This window comes from Triticum urartu, chromosome 7A, assembly GCF_056163025.1.
Source record: "Triticum urartu cultivar PI428250 chromosome 7A, HENAU_Tu73, whole genome shotgun sequence".
NCBI lineage: Eukaryota > Viridiplantae > Streptophyta > Magnoliopsida > Poales > Poaceae > Triticum > Triticum urartu.
In genome coordinates this window covers 448,468,842-448,490,601 of record NC_141879.1, presented here as the reverse complement: position 1 = coordinate 448,490,601, position 21,760 = coordinate 448,468,842, and positions in this window count along the sequence as shown.

Genomic DNA, 21,760 nt, shown 5'->3' with positions numbered 1-21,760 from the left:
ACAGGAAGATTTTCCAGACATGTTTTCGGAACCCAGATCTTCTTCATAGGCGGTCCATTCCTGCAGTTAGTACCAATGTACCTGGCAAACACTTCATCATTCTGATTCTTAAACAGTTTATAGTTTGCATCAAAGGATTCATCAATGATAATTGGGTTAGCACAAGTGAAGCCAGACAGATTGGATGGATCTGCTGAGGATTCCTTTGCAGCAACACATGTGGTTTTGGGGTACTGCTCAGGTTTCCAGTAAGACCCATCTGCATTAATTTTCCTCACGAACCCAACACCCTCTTTCCTAGGGTTTCGGTTCAGAATCTGCTTCTTAAGGACATCACATAATGTCTGATGCCCTTTCAGACTTTTGTACATCCCTGTTTCAAGCAATGTCTTCAACCTAGCATTCTCATCAGCAATAGCAGTGGTATCCTCAGCAGAGGGGTTAGTTACCACGTCAACAGTTGAAGATATTGAAACAGTAGTAGCAGTGGAACATTCAGCAACAGAAGCAGCATTATCACGCTCAATGCATTTAAGACATGGTGGTTAAATCCTTCCTGAGCGGGACTGATCTGTTCAGCGCGAAGTGACTCGTTTTCCTTTTGAAGATCTTCATGAGCCACCCTCAATTTCTCAAGTTCTTGCTTCCTTTGAAGATAATCATAGGAAAGCTTTTCATGAGTTGTTGAGAGAGTATCATGACGATCTTCAAGTTCCTGATACTTAACGTGAAGGTTTTTTATGTCTTCAATTAAGGATTCAGAACGAGTCATTTCAGCACCCAACAGATCATCGCTTCTGTCTAACAATTTTTGAATATGTTCCATAGCTTTCTGTTGTTCAGTTGCAATTTTAGCAAGTGTTTTGTAGCTAGGTTTTGAATCACATTCAGAGTCATCGTCACTAGATGTTTCATAGCGAGTAGTGCGTGTGTTTACCTTGGCACCGCGTGCCATGAAGCAGTAGGTAGGAGTGGAGTCGTTCTTGTCATTTGCGTCGGTGTCGGTGATGCAGTCATTGTCTTCAGTATTGAAGATGGACTTGGCGACGTATGCTGTAGCCAGACTCGCAATGCCAGAATCAGACTCCTCCTCAGACTCCACCTCTGCCTCCTCAGATGCGGACTCCTCCTCTGAATCCATCTCCTTTCCAACAAACGCACGTGCCTTGCCAAATGAGCTCTTCTTGTGTGATGAAGACTTTGATGAAGTTTTGGAAGAAGACTTTGAGTATTTCTTCTTCTTCTTGTCGTCAGAATCATATTCCTTGCTCTTCTTCTTCCTTCTGTTCTCATTTTCCCACTGTGGACACTCAGAGATGAAGTGTCCAGTTTTCTTGCACTTGTGACATGTTTTCTTCTTGTAGTCATGAGCAGAAGCTTCATCATTCCTTGAGCTTGATCGTGAAGATTTCCTGAAGCCTTTCTTCTTAGTGAATTTTTGGAACTTCTTTACTAGCATTGCAAGTTCTCTTCCAATGTCTTCAGGATCATCAGAACTACAGTCAGATTCTTCTTCAGATGAGGAGACAACTTTTGCCTTCAAAGCACGAGTTCGCCCATAGTTTGGGCCGTAGATATCTCTTTTCTCAGAAAGTTGAATCTCATGTGTGTTGAGCCTCTCAAGTATGTCAGATGGATCGAGTGTCTTGAAATCAGGACGTTCTTGAATCATCAGGGCCAGGATGTCAAACGAACTATCAAGTAATCTCAGTGGCGCCGAGGGCTTGAAGCTCATTTGTGATGTCAGTGAGCCGGTCAAATGTGTGCTGGACATTCTCATTGTCATTTCGCTTGAAGCGGTTGAAGAGGTTGCGAAGAACACTGATTCTTTGATCTCTCTGGGTTGAGATGCCTTCGTTGACTTTTGAGAGCCAGTCCCAGACTAGCTTGGATGTCTTCAAAGCACTCACACGGCCATACTGTCCTTTGGTCAGATGACCACATATGATATTCTTGGCAGTGGAGTCCAGTTGAGTGAACTTCTTGACATCAGCAGCAGTGACACCTTCTCCAGATTTGGGAACGCCGTTCTCGACGACATACCATAGGTCGATGTCAATGGCTTCAAGATGCATGCGCATCTTATTCTTCCAGTAGGGATATTCAGTTCCATCGAAGACGGGGCAAGCAGCGGAGACTTTGATTATCCCTGCAGTCGACATAGCTAAAACTCCAGGTGGTTAAACCGAATCACACAGAACAAGGGAGCACCTTGCTCTGATACCAATTGAAAGTGCGTTATATCGACTAGAGGGGGGGTGAATAGGCGATTTTTATGAAAGTCTTCAAAACGTGAGAGTTATGAAGACAAACAGTGAAGATTATGCCTATTACTATGCAGCGGAAGTTAGATTACACTAGGCCAGCCATGGTCATGTATTCAATAGAGTGAAAGCGCAATGACAAACAGCTTTAGTGTAATAAGGATCAGGTAGGAAGAAGTTAAGAAGCCGAACAGATCATACATTCATGTTGTGAAGACAGAAGATAAAGCAGGCATGCAATGGCTTCACAATGAATAACTGTAAGTGAAGGGAAGTGAAGATGAAACCAGTGACACGTTGAAGACAATGATTTGTTGGACCAGTTCCAGTTGCTGTGACAACTGTACGTCTGGTTGGAGCGGCTAGGTATTTAAACCAAAGGACACACAGTCCCGGACACCCAGTCAAGGACACTTAGTCCAAGACACCCAGTCCTCACCGTTTTCTCCTTGAGCTAAGGTCACACAGACCTCGCCCAATCACTCTGGTAAGTCTTCAAGGTAGACTCCCAAACCTTCACAGACTTCGTTCATTGGCAATCCACAATTTCTCTTGGATGCTCAGAACGCGACGCCTAACCGTCTGGAGGATGCACAGTCCTCAAGTGTAATAAGTCTTCAGATCACACGACGCCTAACCGTCTGGAGGATGCACAGTCCTCAAGTGTAATAAGTCTTCAGATCACACAGACACGAAGACTTAAGTGATGCCCAATTTACTCTGGCTCTGGGTGGTTAGGGCTTTTCTCCTCACTGGGAATTTTTCTTTCAAAGGCTTCGAGGTGGGTTGCTCTCAAACGACAAAAGCCGTGCACTGAAATCTGAGCAGCCAACCATTTAAGGTTGTGGGGGGTGGACTATTTATAGCCACTTGGCAACCCGACCTGATCTGTCCGAAATGACCCTGGGTCACTAAGGAACTGACACGTGTACCAACGGTCGGATTTCGAACTCACACGGCAACTTTACTTGGGCTACAAGTAAAGCTGACTTGTCTGACTCTGGACAAGATTTTCTCTCATAGTCTTCGCTCGAAGACATAGGATTTGAATTTGGCATCACTTCAGTCATTCTGACTGGTTCTCTTCGACCCCACTTAACAGTACGGTGGTTCCTATGACACAACATGAATGAAATAAAACTACGAAGGATCTAGGTCTTCGAGTTCCAAAAGCTTCATAGGGAGTCTTCTCATGTCATTGTCTTCAATATGAATATCTTCATAAACCACCATTGTCTTCGTACATTTTTAGGGGTCATCTCTGATAGTGAAACCGAATCAATGAGGGACTTCTACCTGTGTTTTCCTGCAATTCTCACAAACACATTAGTCCCTCAACTAGGTTTGTCGTCAATACTCCAAAACCAACTAGGGGTGGCACTAGATGCACTTACAGCGTTGTTTCCTCTTTGGGAAGACATAGCACTGTTTGTGTGTGATGTACATGCATATGAGCAGATCTAGCTCTATTTTTGTGATTGTGTAATGTGTTAGTTGTTGTGTTTCGTTGATTTAGTCAACTTTGTTTGCATCAGTTTATTTTTTCATAACTTAGTATGCATCAGTTTAAGAGATATGTCTCCAAGTGTACAACAATTACCGCTTATTGCTTTTATGTGAAGCACTCAAGCTCTATTTTCTTTGCTACTCGTGCTATGCAGTATTCAATATTTCAACATGAAGGTATTGTCACTGCTAGTGTTTAATATACGTGCTAGTGTGGTTGTTTTGCTAGTATGGAAACTCGTTGAGGAAAGTGCGCGTAGTCCTTTTGTGTGGAGAGGGCCAAGACTTGGGCGTCATTCACGACTTTGTCTCGCTTCGCATGTAGCTGCTGCTGCTTCACATGTAATCTCTGTGCAGTAGATACTACTCTCAACATACAACTGATGGAAACAAATGAGAAGTCCAACTATTGAAAAGAACACATTTCAGATATAGTAAAATGAGTAAAATTGGTGTAAACTAAAAAAGGAGAAAATTGTGGTGAATCAAAAATAAAATTTAAGTTCATGGTCAAAGCTTTATTGTGTTGTTGAAGAAACCCAAGAGAGATCAACAACTAGGGAGTTTTTCTAGGTTAGAAAAGTAGAAAATAAAAGAGGTACTAATTTTTTTTAAGTTACAAAAACAAAATCACAAAAGTTACAAAAAAGAAGTTTAATTAAAAAACAGTATGATGTTTTTAAGAAAAACATATGTTCGCGTTTCTATAAAATCCAAGGGAGGTCAAAGTAAGAACAGTTGAAATTTTTAATAAAAAATTGGATTTCCCCATTTCTAAAAAAACTAGTACTTCAACTTAAAAAAGAGGAATTAAAAAATTATAAAAAATGGATTTGATCATTTCTAGAAAAAAATCTAGAGACCCAAATTTAAAAGATGAAGAAGTCCAATGTTTATTACAAACTCAAGAAAGGTCAAACTAAAAAAACAAAGCATCTCAACACAAATTTATTAAAAAGGGATTTTCTCCCTTAAAAAAACCCTTGAAGTTCAAATCTAAAAAACGGAGTGGATTGATGTTCATTAAAAAAGTAGGATTTTTTATACTAAAACAAATAAAAAAGATGTCCAAATAAAAAAAATGAGGAGTTCGATGTTTAGACAAAATTCAGATTTTCCCTCATTGTTAATGGATGAAAATAAGAAGTTCAGGAATAAAATCACAACAAGTTCAATTTTTAAAAATAGAGCAGTTTAAAATGAATAACACCAAGAAAGTCCAAATTGAAAAAACCAAGAAGCTCAACTTTTTAAAAAGAGTGGTTCAATGTATATGAAAAACTCAAATTTTTAGATAGAGTAGTTCAATGTATATGAAAAACATAGATATTTTCATGTAACCGAGACAAGTTCAGGTTGATAACTGCCAGAAGTTCACGTACTGCATGATGTGCATTTTTTATGAAAAAATAATGAAAAAGGAAAGGCTAAATGTTTTGTTGCTGGAAGTTCAAGTGCTCGTCCCGAGAAAGGTCAAAAATTCTTGTGAGAGAGGTTGAACAAAAAAACATGACAGAAGTTCAAGATGAATACAGCGGGAAGTTCAGCTACTACACGAAACACGTTTCAGATAAGAATAGAAAACTAAAATCTTAAAAGGTTTGTTGCAAGAAGTTCACATGGTCCTCCTAGCATAGTTCAAAATTTATCTGCGAGACGTCTGTCGTTCATTTACATGTTGAAAAAAAAGGTAAAAAACAACGTTGTTTTGCCATTTTAAAAACTGCTCTCAAACGACAACGAATTTGTAACACATGTCTACATGAAAAACTTGCTGCTATTCATAAGCTTTCCATCGGTATACTATGTGCCACATTTGATGAAAGGTTTAAAATTTTCATGTATACCATTTAAAACATGTTTTTATATATTCAAAAAATTCTTATTTGTTGAAAGCAGTTCAAGGTGAAAACAAAGAGAAGTTCATGTACTGCAAGAATGCATTTCAGGTGAGAATAAAAGTATAGAAAAATAAAAGCTTAAAAGGTTTGTTGAAAGAAGTTCAAGTGCTCTGTCCGGGAAAGATAAAAAATGCTTGCGAGAGAGGTTCACCTTGTATTTCCATGTTTGAAAACACAAAAAAATGTTTTTTTGCGTTTTAAAAAAATTCTCTCAATCCACCAAGAAGTTTGGTTAATATTTGGGAGCAATTTGATTTCAAAAAGGGGGAAAATTCAAATTATAAAAATGAAAAAAGTTCATGTACTACTTCATATGTATTTAATATGAGAAAAATGAATTAAAAGGCAAGGTCCAAATTTTTTGTTGTTATAAGTTCAATTCTTCGGTCGGAGAAAGTTAAAAAAAATATTGTGAGAGAGGTTTGTACAAAAGGAATATCATTTGTGTAACACTGACGAATGGATGAGAAAATTACAAACGAAAATATGTCATAGAAGTTCAACGTGTAATTAGCAGGAAGTTCAACTACTACAATGAATGAATTTCAGATGAAAAACTTTAAATCGGTCGCGAGTATGAAGAAATGATCAACATAGGAAAGTTGCGTGTATACAACAGTTTTCCATCGGTATATCACTTGCTCAATTTTGATGAGTTGATGGAGAGCTATGATCCAAAAAAGCACGTGAAAAATAGAGTGAAGTTCAAGTAGACATGCCGGGAAGTTCAAGTTCTTCACCCGGTGCATTTTCAAAGAATCTGTTTCGTGATGAAGGCAGAACGCATGATCTCGCTATTTTCAAAATCACTTGAAAACGGCTAGGAATCAGAGAGATCCATCAACATGAAAAGGTTTTGCATTTTCCATAGCTTTTCAATGATATATTATTTGCCCCATTCCGATAAAGTTTGTAGAAATTCTGGAAAAGAGATTTTTAGACATTTTCAAAATTTATTAAAACCGTAAGTAATTTGGAGAAAGAAGATATACAGAAAGTTTCGCATTTCCTCAAGCTTTCCAGTGCCATATCCTTTGCTGCATTCTGACACACGGTTAAAAAGTTAACTCGAAAATACGAACTCGGTGGAACTTGTACTGTTTTCTAAATTACTCTTAAACCGCTCAAAATTAGAAAATACTATCAACATGAAAAAATAGCGCATTTTCATAAGATTTCCAACGCCATATCATTTGCCTTAATTGGATTAGCCGTTTAGAAGTGGCATCAAAATACGAACTCGGCTGTTCGGTTTGCAAAATTTTACGATTTTCCAAATTACTCTTTAACCATAGGGAATTAGGGAAAACGTTCAACATGTGGAAGGAGCAGTTTTGCTGTAGGATTCCATATTATTTGCCTTATTCTGATAAATGGTTTAGAAATGCAATCAAAAATATGATTCACTTTTTTTGTGTGAAGAAAAAATGGTTTTCAAACCTGCTCTTAAACCGCTTACATTTTGCCAAAAAATTAACTCGGGTCATGATACTCGTGTCCGTAGATTTCCAACGGTATATCGCAAACCCCATTTGGGCAATGTTGGCAGAAATTCAACCCGTCACCAAGGGAAGTTTAGTTCGAACAACTCAGGCAGTAAAATTACAACAGAGGCATCTTTATCACGACCCGAGAGCAAATCCACCAATGAGCGAGATTCCTAATTAAAACGGGAATTCAGTTGCTAAAAACCATTCGCAGATTACATTTACATCACATAGAACACGACTAACCAGAAAAATTCGCGCGGGGAGACACGGTTGTGAAGATAGCCCGGAGGTCGGGTTCCTACAGAGGGAAATTCAGGTTGTGTAACTCAGGAAGTTCAGGTTGTGATCAGAATAATATTCTGATCCCATGATCAGAATAGTGTTTATGTATGTACACACACACACACACACACACACACACACACATATATATATATATTAGGCTTCAAGTGCGTACTTGTTGGTGAAAGTGTTGTCCAATGGGAATTATATTTTGTATTACTCATGTACACTACCAAATCTGTGGCACATCCTTGTAACTTCTCAATCCATTTCTAAATTTGTACTAGTCCTCTATATCGTATATTGCGCTACTTGTACTACTACCTCCCTCATGGTTTATTGGTCCCCTTCGTAATTTGTGCCAAATTTTTACCATAAATTTAACTAACTAAATGTTAATGCATGTCATAAAAAATTATATCGTTTGATTCGTATTTGAACATAGATTCCAATGGTATAATTTTCGGTGACATGCATTGACATTTTGTTAGTTAAACCGATGGTTAAAATGTGACACTAAATACGACTAGTAAGTAGTACAATAGTAGTACTAGTATACGTCGGTCAAATTATTCATCATGTTCTCACATTGAATTGACATGGCAACACGCTGCACGTGAGGTGACACAAGAGTCCCGGCGGCGTGTTCAGGTATTGTGGACTTTAGATTTGGAGTACCACTTATCTGTTGAAATCTTTCATCATTCACTTAAAACAGACGATTGATCATACATTGAGTACCATATAACTGGAATTAACCGATGCAAGTCCAAGAAGGATTGGCCGGTGCTCCCGGCTGGCATCAAGTTCGATCCCACGGATCAGTAGCTGATCGAGCACCTTGAGGCCAAAGTGAGTTCTGACAGCGCAAGATGTCATCCTCTCATCGATTTGTTCATACCAACCATCGACAGCGAGCACCGATCTGTCGTCTACTTGCACAAACATATTCCTTTGTTTATAGATCTATTTTTCTTTTTAGACGCAGACCTAGTGAAGCAATTACAATTTGATAGTTAATAAAAAGTGAAATAAGTGACTGCAACATGCCAAAGATGTTATAAAAATGCCAAGTACATACACTAAAACCTATATTCAACAATACTGCAGGTATCACAATGAGTGGCCTAAGCAAGCATTTCTTCCAGGGAAACTCCAGGGCATTCAAAAGGGGCACGTGGATGCATCGCAAGATACAGTCGGAGTGTGGCATGCACGCGATGTGGCACAAGACCGGCAATACCTTGCCGGTGATGGTCAACGGCCGGCAGACGGGCAGCAAAAAGGTTCTGGTGCTGCACACCAACAAGAACTTCGACCAGCAGACGACCAACTGGGTGATGCACCAGTACCACCTCGGGGACCTGGAGCAAGAGAAGGAGCGTGAGCTGGTCCTCTGCAAGATTTTCTACTAGGCGAACACTAGGGCCAGGACTAAAAAGATTATAAGTTAGTTTGGTATTGGTACTTGTACTACCTGGTCGTCTGCAAGTTGGTATTGTTGTTAACGATCTTTCGGTATGAACTTGGAATTTGCTTCCAACCATCATGTCGAGGGTCGACGTGGATATAAAGTTGAATCATTTGTTTCAAAACAAATTTCCAGGCACCTGATTTTTATTTGATGGGTAGCATAAGCACATGCCATTCAATTCCAAGATCTCCAATTTTTTTACATCTTCGAAGTACGCAGGGGATCCATCCGGTTTCATGGGTTGATAGTTGGATGCAGCACGTCGGAATTAGGCTGTGGCATGCCAAGCCCAGCTGCAAATTGTTAAAAGAGGGGAGCGATGGATTTGAGCCTTTCAGAACAGTTAAGTGTCACGACCTCGATCGTGAAGCGCCTCCCATGGACTAAAAAAGCCCTAGTCCATTATTATTAGTTGAAATATGTAAAATATTTGATAATGAAAATAAATATGTAAAATGTAATGAATTTAGTCTGCTTTCATTGAAAACCATCCGATTTGCATGAAATTCGTCTGTGGAACCACAAGATGACTGTCCATATAGAGCCTAACCATACGGAACGAGCAAGTCCATGGCCGTACACAAGCAAGTGCATGCATTTATTATCACGATGAGAAAATAATGTTGACGTCTGAGATGGTGAAACCCATGAAGTCTTCAGCGTACTCAATAAACAAGAGAATTCTGCAAGTACAGACTGATAACTGGGATCCAACATGTATATTGTTTTTTTCATGTCGAGCAGGTTTCAACTGGGCCGTAGACTGCCCAGGCTTGGTTTTGTTTTTAACAGGCCCAGCCCATGACGACAACGGGGCACAAAGATCCAGCAGGTATCTACTGGCCTCTGGTCCTCCAGCGTTAGTTATATTTTGTCTTAGAACATCCGCAGGAAGTTTTTTTTACTGATCAAACACACATCCTAGTTCTATTTTCCTCTTGAAACACCATGTCCTACTTCCGTTTTCTAATCTCTACCTATAGTTTTACTAGTTCATATACACGTATTATTATATTGAAAATACATAAAGTTCTCTTTTCATATTTACATCCTTATTTTTTTGTTTTCCCTCCCAGCGCTGATTTTTTTACCACTGGATTTCCCTTAAACACAACTCAATTGTCCCATGTCTTATTTGCTTACAAAAACAAAACTTTTTTTGGCAAATCAATAAGTTCTTAAAAAATAAATGTTTATCATTTTTGGATTAAAATAGTTCAGACTCCACCGAAATATGAAAAATAATGTTGAACTTTTTGACCGTGGTCCTCGGCAGAAAATGGGTTGTAATAAATTCCTTAAGAATTAGCAAATGGGTTGCAAATTATTAAAAAAATAGCAAATGGGCTCTATGCTGTCTACCGCAAATTTGGAGGCTGACTTGTGGGCATACTATGTTCATGCGTACATAAGGTTTCTCAAAAAAAAAGAAACTTAGTCAACAATCGACTCTACCAGTGTGAGACCATTAGATGTCAATCTAACGACAATCGTGCTTCTTCAGTCTCTGATCTTCCTGCTCCAGCCGCCCAAACCAGCGCTGGCCGAACCGCCTGCTCCAGCCTCCCGTGGCCGGCTGTGCTGCCGGGCAGGCCTCATGGCCCCACCATACTCGCATGCCTAGTCTGGCTATCCCTCTACTCACCCACACCTCCTGTTATGCTCCGGCGATGGTAGCCTCACACCGCGACCGAACAAGTAAACCCTCGTACCCACTCCGCGTGGGAAACAACTGCCGTGTCTTCCTCGGCTCCGGGTCGTTCCCTTACTTGGCCTCGCCGTCGTCCACCGCCTTGGTGCTCTCGACATGGCATGGTCAACGAACGACATCCATCGAAAGAGGACTGTACATGGAGAGGCTGACAGCTAGGTCCATGGTCGCACGCAACGAAGTGGCTCCTTTTTTGCGTGTAGGAAGTGCCTCCTTATTATGCGCAAAATAATGATTCCTCCTCCTGACAGCTGAGACCCATCGGAAGGGCCTCTGTATTTCACGGAAAAAACATTTCCCCCGCCAACAACTCGGATCCACCAGCTATTACGCACAAAAATAATGAATACACTGGTGCGCGTCGATGCTATACAAACGGGTTTTAACCCCTTTCCGCGATGGCATTTGGAACCATCGCCAAGTGAGTGCGGGCGATAGGGGGGTCCTTCCCACACGACCCAAAAATCGTCGGGGATAGGGCCCCTACAGTACTCCTACTCGTTTCTGCTTGCATTGCCATCACAGTCGGTATTCTGGGGTGCTACGTTTACGATGCTCGGCCCATCACAAACGGTTCACTACTATAGAACGTGTGTGATGTGCGGCCCATCACAAACGGTTCACTGTTAAGAAGATTAACTAATCATCGTACGAGTGTCAGACAAGACTACAAAACGTCGGACCATCATAACATTGTCGTACACGACAATTATCGCACACGCTATTCTGCAGTGCAATGTTTACAATGCATACTTCATCAGAAACAGTTCATGGTTGCGAATCGTGTATGATAAGGCAACTAATACAAACGTTTAGTTTGCCAGCACCGTTTGTGATATTGTTTGACATCGCACACGCTTTGCAAACGGCAACAGTGTGCATGCTTGCACACGTTTCCTCTCTGTGAACCGTCTTGGATTATGGTGTATATCGCAAATGTTTCTGTTTTACCAACCGTGTGTGCCGTAACAACCTGGAGAGCGTAATTTCATTGTAATTTAATTGCTGCTATTTCAAATTGTACCGGATTTGAATTTGAATTTGAATGTATCCTACAACTTTATTCATGTCCAATAGGTTCAAACAACCAATGCATTATTCGATTCATAGGTACATATGTTCAAGAATTACATAAGAACCAAATAAAGAATGATGAGCCACAGTTGTATACTTGTACTATTAAAGACGGCAAAGAAAGAGGCAAAATATATTCTGGTTGCTGAACAACGTGAAGAGGAATGCCCATATTGTGCCCTCCTCCATGCAGAAGGCACGCACGACTCTAGTCCAACCCCTTGTGATGGCCGGCCGCCCATCCTTCAAGGTCTTCATGAAAACATATAGATAATCATCATGTTCTGGTAGAAATACTTTAACCTTTGCACGCCCACCGATCATGTAGTTTCAGAGGTAATCTTGAGTAAACTTCTTTGGCAACCACTGCAAAGGAAAAAGGTTCCGACATTGTCATCTAACACAACTCATTATGGGCAGTAAAAAGAAGGCATGTGTTGTTGTTGTTGTTGGTGTTGTTGTTGGTGTTGTTGTTGTTGTTGCTGTTGTTTTTGCTGTTGTTGTTGGTGGTGGTGGTGGTGGTGGTTCTGTTGTTGGTGCTGCTGCTGTTGTTGTTGTTGGTGGTGGTGGTGCTGCTGCTGCTGCTGATGAAGCTATGTACCTAGGGTAGGGTCATGAACCTTTCCAAACTGACCTACCCAAGGACACCTCCAGAAGAAATCACATTTCAATCGACTTGGCGGTGTTTCACTCGACGGACTCGAAGACACTCGACCAAGAAGCAACCACTCGACCAAGATCCAACAACCCGACGGCCAGGAGACCTAAAGTCACTCCGCACGCTAACGGTCGGTCATTAAGTAGCTTTTATGGTCATCATAGCACTTTATTAGGGGCATTACCAGTAACGCCCGACCTTCATGTACTTAAAACCCTGCATAACTGAGGGCTGGAGGGGTCTGGCGGACTCTATATAAGCCACCCCCCTCCTCAGTGTAAAGGGTTCGCACCCCTGTAATTCATACTCTCATAATCCAGTCGACCGCCTCCGTGCTCCGAGACGTAGGGCTATTACTTCCTCCGAGAAGGGCCTGAACTCGTAAACCTTGCGTTCTTACAACTTCTCCATAGCTAAGATCTTGCCTCTCCATACTTACCCCCCTACACTACTGTCAGACTTGGAACCACGACAGCTGCTGCTGCTGCTCTTCTATGTATATCTAGACATCATTAGAACGTTAATGTAACACTATTCCTTGTTTCTATGTAGCCTAGGATTGCATATTTAGACATTAAGTATAGTGCATGTTGCTATGTAGCCTCGTATATATTACATATGGCCCTAGTTAACCTAACGATAATTGGGTTGCAGATATATTCAGTTAAAAGTCTAATTCACTGATTAGTCCCTTATCAGCCGCCGGCCTATATGGTACCAGCTACTGATATCCTGAACAGTGAGAAGATATAAGCCATGGGATGAAACTAACCTCGATGGAAAACATCAATCGTTCCCAAAATTGTCCTGCATAGGTACATCGAGAAGCATGTCAAGCACAACAAGCTAAACATCACCCAAAATTATCCTTGGCAGACAAAATAATCTCCAAAAGATAGCTTCAATGTGTGATGACCCACAAGTATAGGGTATCTATCGTAGTCCTTTCGATAAGTAAGAATGTCGATCCCAACGAGGAGCAGAAGGAAATGATAAGCAGTTTTTAGTAAGGTATTCTCTGCAAGCACTAAAATTATCGGTAATAGATAGTTTTGTGATAAGGTAATTTGTAACGAGTAGCAAGTAATAAAAGTAAATAAGGTGTAGCAAGATGGCACAATCCTTTTTCTAGCAAAGGACAAGCCATCAGTACGGTACTTATGGTCGAGCGGGAAGAAGAAGGGAAAACCTTCAAAGTTCAGTGCCTAGTGTATTATATTTCTGAAGTCTTGACCCCATCGAAGCAAAGATATCCTCATTATCAGAAGCTCGTATATGGGATTTATATGACCACAAAGAAAGTTGCCCACTATTTCTCTGATCATTTCATTACAGTCGTCAGCGACGCTCTGTTGTCAGAGATCTTGCATAACAGGGACGCAACTGGTCGAGTGGCAAAATGGGCGATTGAACTCCTTCCTCTAGATATCAAGTTTGAGGCAAAGAAAGCTATCAAGTCCCCGGCAATCGCGGATTTCGTCGCCGAGTGGATTGAACAGCAACTGCCGACTCTGGTTCACTCGGAGCATTGGACCATGTTCTTCGACGGTTCCAAGATGCTAAATGGTTCTGGCGCCGGAGTGGTGTTGGTCTCCCCTAGAGGAGATAAACTCAGATATGTTCTTCAAATCCACTTTGATTCCTCTAACAATGAGGCAGAATACGTAGCACTTTTATATGGGTTGCGCATGGCCATTTCACTCGGCATCAGTCGCCTCATGGTGTATGGCGACTCAGATTTGGTGGTTAATCAAGTGATGAAGGAATGGGACGTCAGAAGTCCATCCATGACTGTTTATTGCAATGCAGTGAGAAAGCTGGAGAAGAAATTCGAGGGGTTAGAGCTTCATCACATCCCCCGACTGAAAAATCAAGCAGCTAATGATTTGGCAAAAATAGGTTCCAAAAGAGAATCCATTCCCAGCAATGTGTTTTTGGAACACATCCACACACCATCAGTCCAGGAGGATCCCTTCTCTGAAGAGGCCCCGCAGCCAAAAAGCGCCACGGATCCGACTGAAGTTGAAGTTCCAGCTATGGTCGACCTGATCATGGAAGTCTTGGTTATCACTCCCATCTGGACAGAACCGTACATCGCGTACATCCGAAGGAAAGAACTCCCAGAAGACGAAGAAGAGGCTCGACAGATCGTCCGTTGATCCAAGGCCTTTACAGTCATAAAGGGACATTTATATACAGAAAGCGCGACTGGGGTCGGCCAGAAGTGTATTACACCAGAAGAAGGTCAGATGATCCTTAACGATATCCACTCGGGGACCTGTGGTCATAATGTGTCCTCTCGGACCATTGTGGCTAAAGCATACCGAGCGGGGTTCTACTGGCCAAGAGCCAATGAGATGGAAAAAGAGATAGTCGACAAATATGAAGGATGTCAGTATTACTCCAATATGCCGCACAAGCCCACGTCAGCCCTGAAAACCATTCCACTCGTCTGGCCCTTCGCTGTTTGAGGGCTGGACATGGTTGGACCACTGAGAACAGGCAGGAGCGGCTTCACTCATGTGCTGGTAGCAGTCGACAAGTTCACCAAATGGATTGAAGCCAAGCCTATCAAGAATCTTGATGCTTGCACCGCTATCAGTTTCATCAGAGAGTTGATATTCAGATATGGAGTTCCACACAGCATCATCACCGACAACGGGTCAAACTTCGATTCCGACAAATTCAGGGCCTTTTGCGCCTCTCAGGGCACTCGAGTCGACTATGCTTCGGTCGCTCACCCCCAGTCGAATGGGCAAGCAGAAAGGGCGAACGGCCTGATTCTCAAAGGACTGAAAGCCCAATTGATGCGCGATCTCAAGCACGTAGCAGGTGCATGGGTCGACGAGCTCCCATCAGTCCTTTGGGGATTAAGAACAACCCCGAATCGATCGACCAGAAGAACCCCATTCTTTCTGGTCTATGGAGCCAAGGCAGTCTTATCGAGTGACCTGCTTCACAACGCTCCCCGAGTCGAGCTCTACTCTGAAGATGAAGTAGAACAAGCCCGGCAGGACGCAGTCGACCTCCTAGAAGAAGAAAGAGAAATGGCCTTGATTCGATCGACCATCTATCAGCAAGACTTGCATCGATTCCATGCCAGAAACGTGAAGAGCCAAGCCTTCCAAGAAGGAGACTTAGTCCTCCGAGTGGATCAGGAGAAACCACACAAGCTCGCTCCTACTTGGGAAAGCCCCTTCATAGTCACCAGAGTCCTCCACAATGGAGCATACCACCTCTACAATGTCGATCGCCAGATTGATGTGCCACGAGCCTGGAATGCGGAGCTACTCCGCCCCTTTTATACTTGAGTTATCATTCAGATAAGATGTAATAAGAAAAAACTCCTGTAGTTTATTTATCAAAGACAAGAGCATTATAATTTTCCCAGTGATTATTATTGTTTTTGTTTACGTAAAAATCCCCAAGTGGGTGGCTTAGCTGCGAATCCGCTTCGCCTAAGTTTATAAAAACGATTTCCTACCGAGTGGCGAGCCAGCCTCCCACTCGGAGTCTTAGCTGCGAATCCGTTTCGCCTAAGTTTGAAAAAAATATCCTACCGAGTGGAGAGCAGCCCTCCCACTCGGGGGCTTAGCTGCAGTCCAGTACTCGCCTAAGTTCTCTCGCTTGAGGACTTAGCTGCAGTCAGGCACTCGCCTAAGTTTGAAAAAATCCTACCGAGTGGAGAGCAGCCCTCCCACTCGGGGGCTTAGCTGTAGTCCAGTACTCGCCTAAGTTCTCTCGCTTGAGTACTTAGCTGCAGTCAGGCACTCGCCTAAGTTTGAAAAAATCCTACCGAGTGGAGAGCAGCCCTCCCACTCGGGGGCTTAGCTGCAGTCCAGTACTCGCCTAAGTTCTCTCGCTTGAGGACTTAGCTACAGTCATGCACTCGCCTAAGTTTGAAAAAATCCTACCGAGTGGAGAGCAGCCCTCCCACTCGGGGGCTTAGCTGCAGTCCAGTACTCGCCTAAGTTCTCTCGCTTGAGGACTTAGCTGCAGTCAGGAACTCGCCTAAGTTTGAAAAAATCCTACCGAGTGGAGAGCAGCCCTCCCACTCGCGGGCTTAGCTGCAGTCCAATACTCGCCTAAGTTCTCTCTCTTGAGGACTTAGCTGAAGTCAGGCACTCGCCTAAGTTTGAAAAAATCCTACCGAGTGGAGAGCATCCCTCCCACTCGGGGGCTTAGCTGCAGTCCAGTACTCTCCTAAGTTCTCTCTCTTGAGGACTCAGCTGCAGTCAGGCACTCGCCTAAGTTTGAAAAACAAAAAATCCTACCGAGTGGAGAGTAGCCCTCCCACTCGGAGGCTTAGCTGCAGTCCAGTACTCGCCTAAGTTCTCTCGCTTGAGGACTTATCTGCAGTCAGGCACTCGCCTAAGTTTGAAAAATCCTACCGAGTGGAGAGTAGTCCTCCCACTCGGGGGCTTAGCTGCAGTCCGGTACTTGCCTAAGTTTTCTCGTTTGAAGACTTAGCTGCGGTCAGGTACTCGCCTAAGTACGAAACACATCCGCTCTGTAGTAACAAGCTGCAGATCGACGGCCACCTCCTCCTTGGAGAGCTTCATCACAAATACAACATGCACTCCATCCTGCTCTACAGTAATGAGGTGCAGGTCGACTGCTACCTTCCCCTTCGGAGCCGCGCCACAAGTACAAAAAAGTTGTCTCGAAAGAAGAACTATTTCCACTCAACGGGGGATTCATAAAGATATTCAACGATAAACCGAGTTCAGTTAAATCCTCAAGGGTCCGGACCACAGGTCAAAGTGCTTAGGCATTCAGCCCGAAAGAGTTTAGCGGTTACAAAAACCACTCGGCATTCTGAGGCAAATTTAAGGTGGGGCATAAAAGTTTGTTCACTCTGCAGGAGGAGAGCTGGCAGGCTCGACGAACTCGTCCAGGTCGACGCCATCGGCAATCCGAGTGGCGGCAGCAATGAAAGTCTCCATAAAAGTTCGGAAGTCGTGCTTCTGGGTGTTGGCGACCTTGATTACGACCAGCTGATCTTGTCGCACCTCCTTGCAGTGGACACGAACCAAAGACAGAGCCACATCAGCGCCACACCGAGCAGAAGACTTCTTCCACTCCTGCACTCGGTCAGGGATTCCGTTAAGTCAAGTCATCAGAGACTCAAGATCGTTTTGGAGTGTGGCCTCTGGCCAAAGTGCCGGGTCGATCCGTGACATGGCGACCTTCAGTCGAGCCAAGTAGTCCACAGCACCGTCGAGGCAAGATTCCAGTCGGAGCAGATTCATGGCAGTTTCATCTTTCACGGGAGAGTTGATTGGATCCAAACCTGGTTCGATCCGTCGAGTCTCCTCTTCAAATTTCTGGCAAAACTCTGCATTCACGATCAAAGGATAAGTCAATTTTCGTACACTGAGTCGACACAAAAAAAATCAGTCGGAACAGAATGTGCACCTTCAAGCTTGATGAACAACTTCTTGGCAAGACTTCTCAGATAGCTCTCCAGATCATCCCTCCCGCGAGCAATGCTTTCCATTTTCTCGCCCTGGACGAGATTCGCCTTCTTCCAGCACGAGCACTCCTTGTTGGAGTCATTCAAAGCAGACTTCAGCCTGGTATTCTCTTCTTCCAACTAGCCGACCGCAGCCAGCTTCTGTTCGGCCAGAGCGACTCTCTCGTCAGCTTCCTTTTGGGCAGCAGCCAGATCCTGGTCCATCTTTGCCAGAGCTTCTCTCAACTTTTCTGCAAAGAAATGGTGCTTGATTTAGAAAGAGCAGAAGGGTACTCAAGCCCAAGGCAAACCAGTCGACAAACTCGTCTTACCATTGACACCATCCTTAGCCTTTTGCAGCTCTGTCTTGGCCAGCTCCAAGTCAAGGTTCAGTTGGATCTGCTGTTTCTCCAAATCAGCAAAGCAAGCCCCCAGATCACAAGATTTCTGCAATCAAAGAGGAGAAGTTATTTTACAACAAAAAACAACAAAGGCAATATATACTAAGACTACGGTCGACTGCCCGCAGTCCACCATAGTCTCGGGGACTACACCCAGTGGGTGCACTTTGCGTGCCCCCACCGGTTCTGATCCCACTCGACCAGCCCGCCGAAGTCGAGTCCAGGAAGTAAAAAAAGGCAGAAAGAGAAAAAGTAGAACTCAGACTATAGTCGACTGCCAGCAGTCCACCGTAGTCTCGGGGACTACACCTAGTGGGTGCACTTTGCGTGCCCCCACTGGTTCTGATCCCACTCAACCAGACCGAGTGGAAGAGACAAACTACCAGTTTGGTTTATACATTCAAAAAAATACAACGACTACAGTCGACTGCCAGCAGTGCAACGTAGTCTCGGGGACTACACCCAGTGGGTGCACTTAGCGTGCCCCCACCGGTTCAAAAATTTCAATCGACGCACCCAGTGGGTGTACACATGCAAAGATTTTCGGAAAAGAGTCTTCAGATAACGTATCCTAACAAAACAAGCAGTGACCAATTAACCTGAACATTGCTTTGGAGGGCCGAGCTGGTGTCGTAGGCAGCCTGACTTGCGTCCCGCACCACCCTCATCTTCTCCATCATGATGCCCGCCTGACGTATGGCTTCCTTGGCAGCATTCGCTTCGTACTCCGGGACATGATGGGTCACAAAAACTGAAGGTGGGTCGACGGGAGCCTGAGCAGTCGACGAAGAGGGCAAGGAACTCGACAGTGGCACAACAAAGGTAACAGAACCCCGATTGGCGTCGCCGGTGTCCTGAACGACTGGTTCCGTCCTTGGCGTCGACTGTGGCGCCTCGCTTGTAGGAGCCTTCCTATTTTTCCTCGTCAAAGGCCTCTCAGGATCTTCATCATCATCAGGGAGGTCAATAACGTTGGGAGCTATGCAAAGTTCAATCGTCAAAATCACATCACCCAATGGTACACGTTGCAGTTGAATCGACCAAAATAAAGACAGTATGGCAGGAGTCATACCCAGTTTTGACGTGACCGCATCCTCCATCACCTTATCATCATCCCTGGAAGCTGAGGTCCTAGAAGTGGCAGCGCTGGAAGTTCCAAAGTTCGTCCGATTAAAACAAGAAAAACAAACGACGCTAAGCGTCGAGTGTATACAGAGGAAGACACTTACGCAGAAGCGACGGGGATGTCAATCTTAATCTTCGGCAACGCCTTCCGGATTTTCGGCTCCACAACTTTGGGGTGCTTGTGCGCTTTCTCGGTCGGGGTTGGTGAAGAGATCCGAGCACGCTTCGAAGATTGACCAGCTTGAGCAGTCGCCTTTTCACGGACGCTCGGTCGTTCTTGGGCAAGTTTGGATCGCCTCTCCCTGCGAGGAGGCGACTCGACTTCTTCTTCGTCGCTTGAGTCTTCGCTTTCTCCATCCTCTTCACCATCAGAAGTCCACTCGCCACTGTCGCCGCCGCTCGCCTCGCCTTCCAAGTCTTCCCTTGCTCTCCATTGGGCATCGAGTACATTTCAATGAGGGCCTGAAAAAATAACAATCAAAAGACATTCAGTCGACTGCAAACGGGACATCACATGGAGATTCAAAAAGTTACTTACAGAAACATACCTGCTTCGGCTGACGCGAGTTGTCGAATGGAGTCACCCTCCTGGATCCCCGAGGGTTGTCTTTGTTGCCAGTGATTCCTCTCAACCAGCTCTCCAAGGTATCCTCACTGACCTCCTCCGGGTGGATCCGAGTGGTATCTTCGAGCCCAGAATACATCCACATCGGATGATCGCGCGCCTGAAGGGGTTGGATGCGTCGACCGAGAAAGACCTCCAGCAGATCCATCCCGGTCACTCCGTCGCGGACGAGCTGGACGACCCGTTCGACCAGCTCCTTGACCTGCGCCTTCTCTTCTAGAACTATCTTCAGGGGAGCAGGCTTCTCCACTCGAGCCAAGGAGAAAGGAGGAAGCCCAGTCGACTGGCCAGGGGTCGGGTGATCCTTGCAGTAAAACCAAGTCGACTACCAGCCCCGGACCGAGTCAGGAAGGATCATCGCTAGGAAAGTACTTTTGCTCCTCATCTGGATCCCCAGACCACCGCACATCTGGATCACCTGATTCCTCTCGTCACTCGACTTGGTCTTTTTGACCGACTGGGAACGGCAAGTGAAGATATGTTTGAAGAGCCCCTAGTGTAGTCGACAGCCCAAGAAGTTTTCGCACATAGACATGAAAGCGGCCAGATAGACTATGGTATTCGGAGTAAAATGGTGGAGCTGAGCCCCAAAGAAGTTCAAAAAACCCCGGAAGAAAGGGTGGAGAGGTAGCGAGAACCCACGATCTATGTGAGTTGCTAAGAGGACGCACTCACCCTCTCTGGGCTGCGGCTTAGTTTCGTCTCCCGGGAGCCGAGCCGACTTGTGGGGGATAAATCCCCCTTCCACCAGGTCATCGAGGTCGTCCTGCGTGATTGCCGAGCGGATCCAGTCACCCTGGATACAGCCCGCCGGCAGGCCGGACCTCGACGAGGATCCGCCCCAGTTGGTTCGCTTACCCTTCGCCTTCGCGGTTGCCTTCTTCGCGCGTTCCAGCGCCGCCGTCTTGTCCTTCCCGATGGTGGCAGTTCGAGCTCAAACGGAGATCCGGTGACGAGACGGGAGCAAGGGTGGCGGAGAAATCGGGAGAAAACAAAGAGAGAATGGTGGCGTGCGGAATAGAGCCCCGGTCCAACGCCTTATATGAGGCCGCTTCCGAGTGGCTGACTGGTAGGCCCGGACGGCCCTGCCAAATCCCATGGCGATCGCGCGCGCGATAAGTTGCGAAAAAGGTGGCGCGGGGATCGAGGCGGCTCCGTGCTATCCCATCCGTTTACTGCGGCCTCTCCCGTCCCGCGCGCTTCCCAAAATTTGGATCCCACGAAATCCGCGGGCAGCAGAACAACTCGTCGGACCGAAGATCTCCTCCGCACCGTCACTCAGAACTCTTCAAGTATAAGAACTCACTCGACAAAACCTAAGAATGGATCAAGGCAACTGGAAAGAAAGTTGTTGTCATCACGCTGATCCATTAATCCGAAACAAGGTATGCTCACGACATGAAAAATGAGTCGGAGATGTGCTCAAACCCTTTCCCACTCAAACCTCGATCCATTCGGGGGCTAATGATGAAGCTATGTACCTAGGGTAGGGTCATGGACCTGTCCAAACTGACCTACCCAAGGACACCTCCAGAAGAAATCACATTTCAATCAACTTGGCGGTGTTTCACTCGACGGACTCGAAGACACTCGACCAAGAAGCAACCACTCGACCAAGATCCAACCACCCGACGGCCAGGAGACCTAAAGTCACTCCGCACGCTAACGGTCGGTCATTAACTAGCTTTTATGGTCATCATAGCACTTTATTAGGGGCGTTACCAGTAACGCCCGACCTTAATGTACTTAAAACCCTGCATAACTGAGGGCCGGAGGGGTCTGGCGGACTCTATA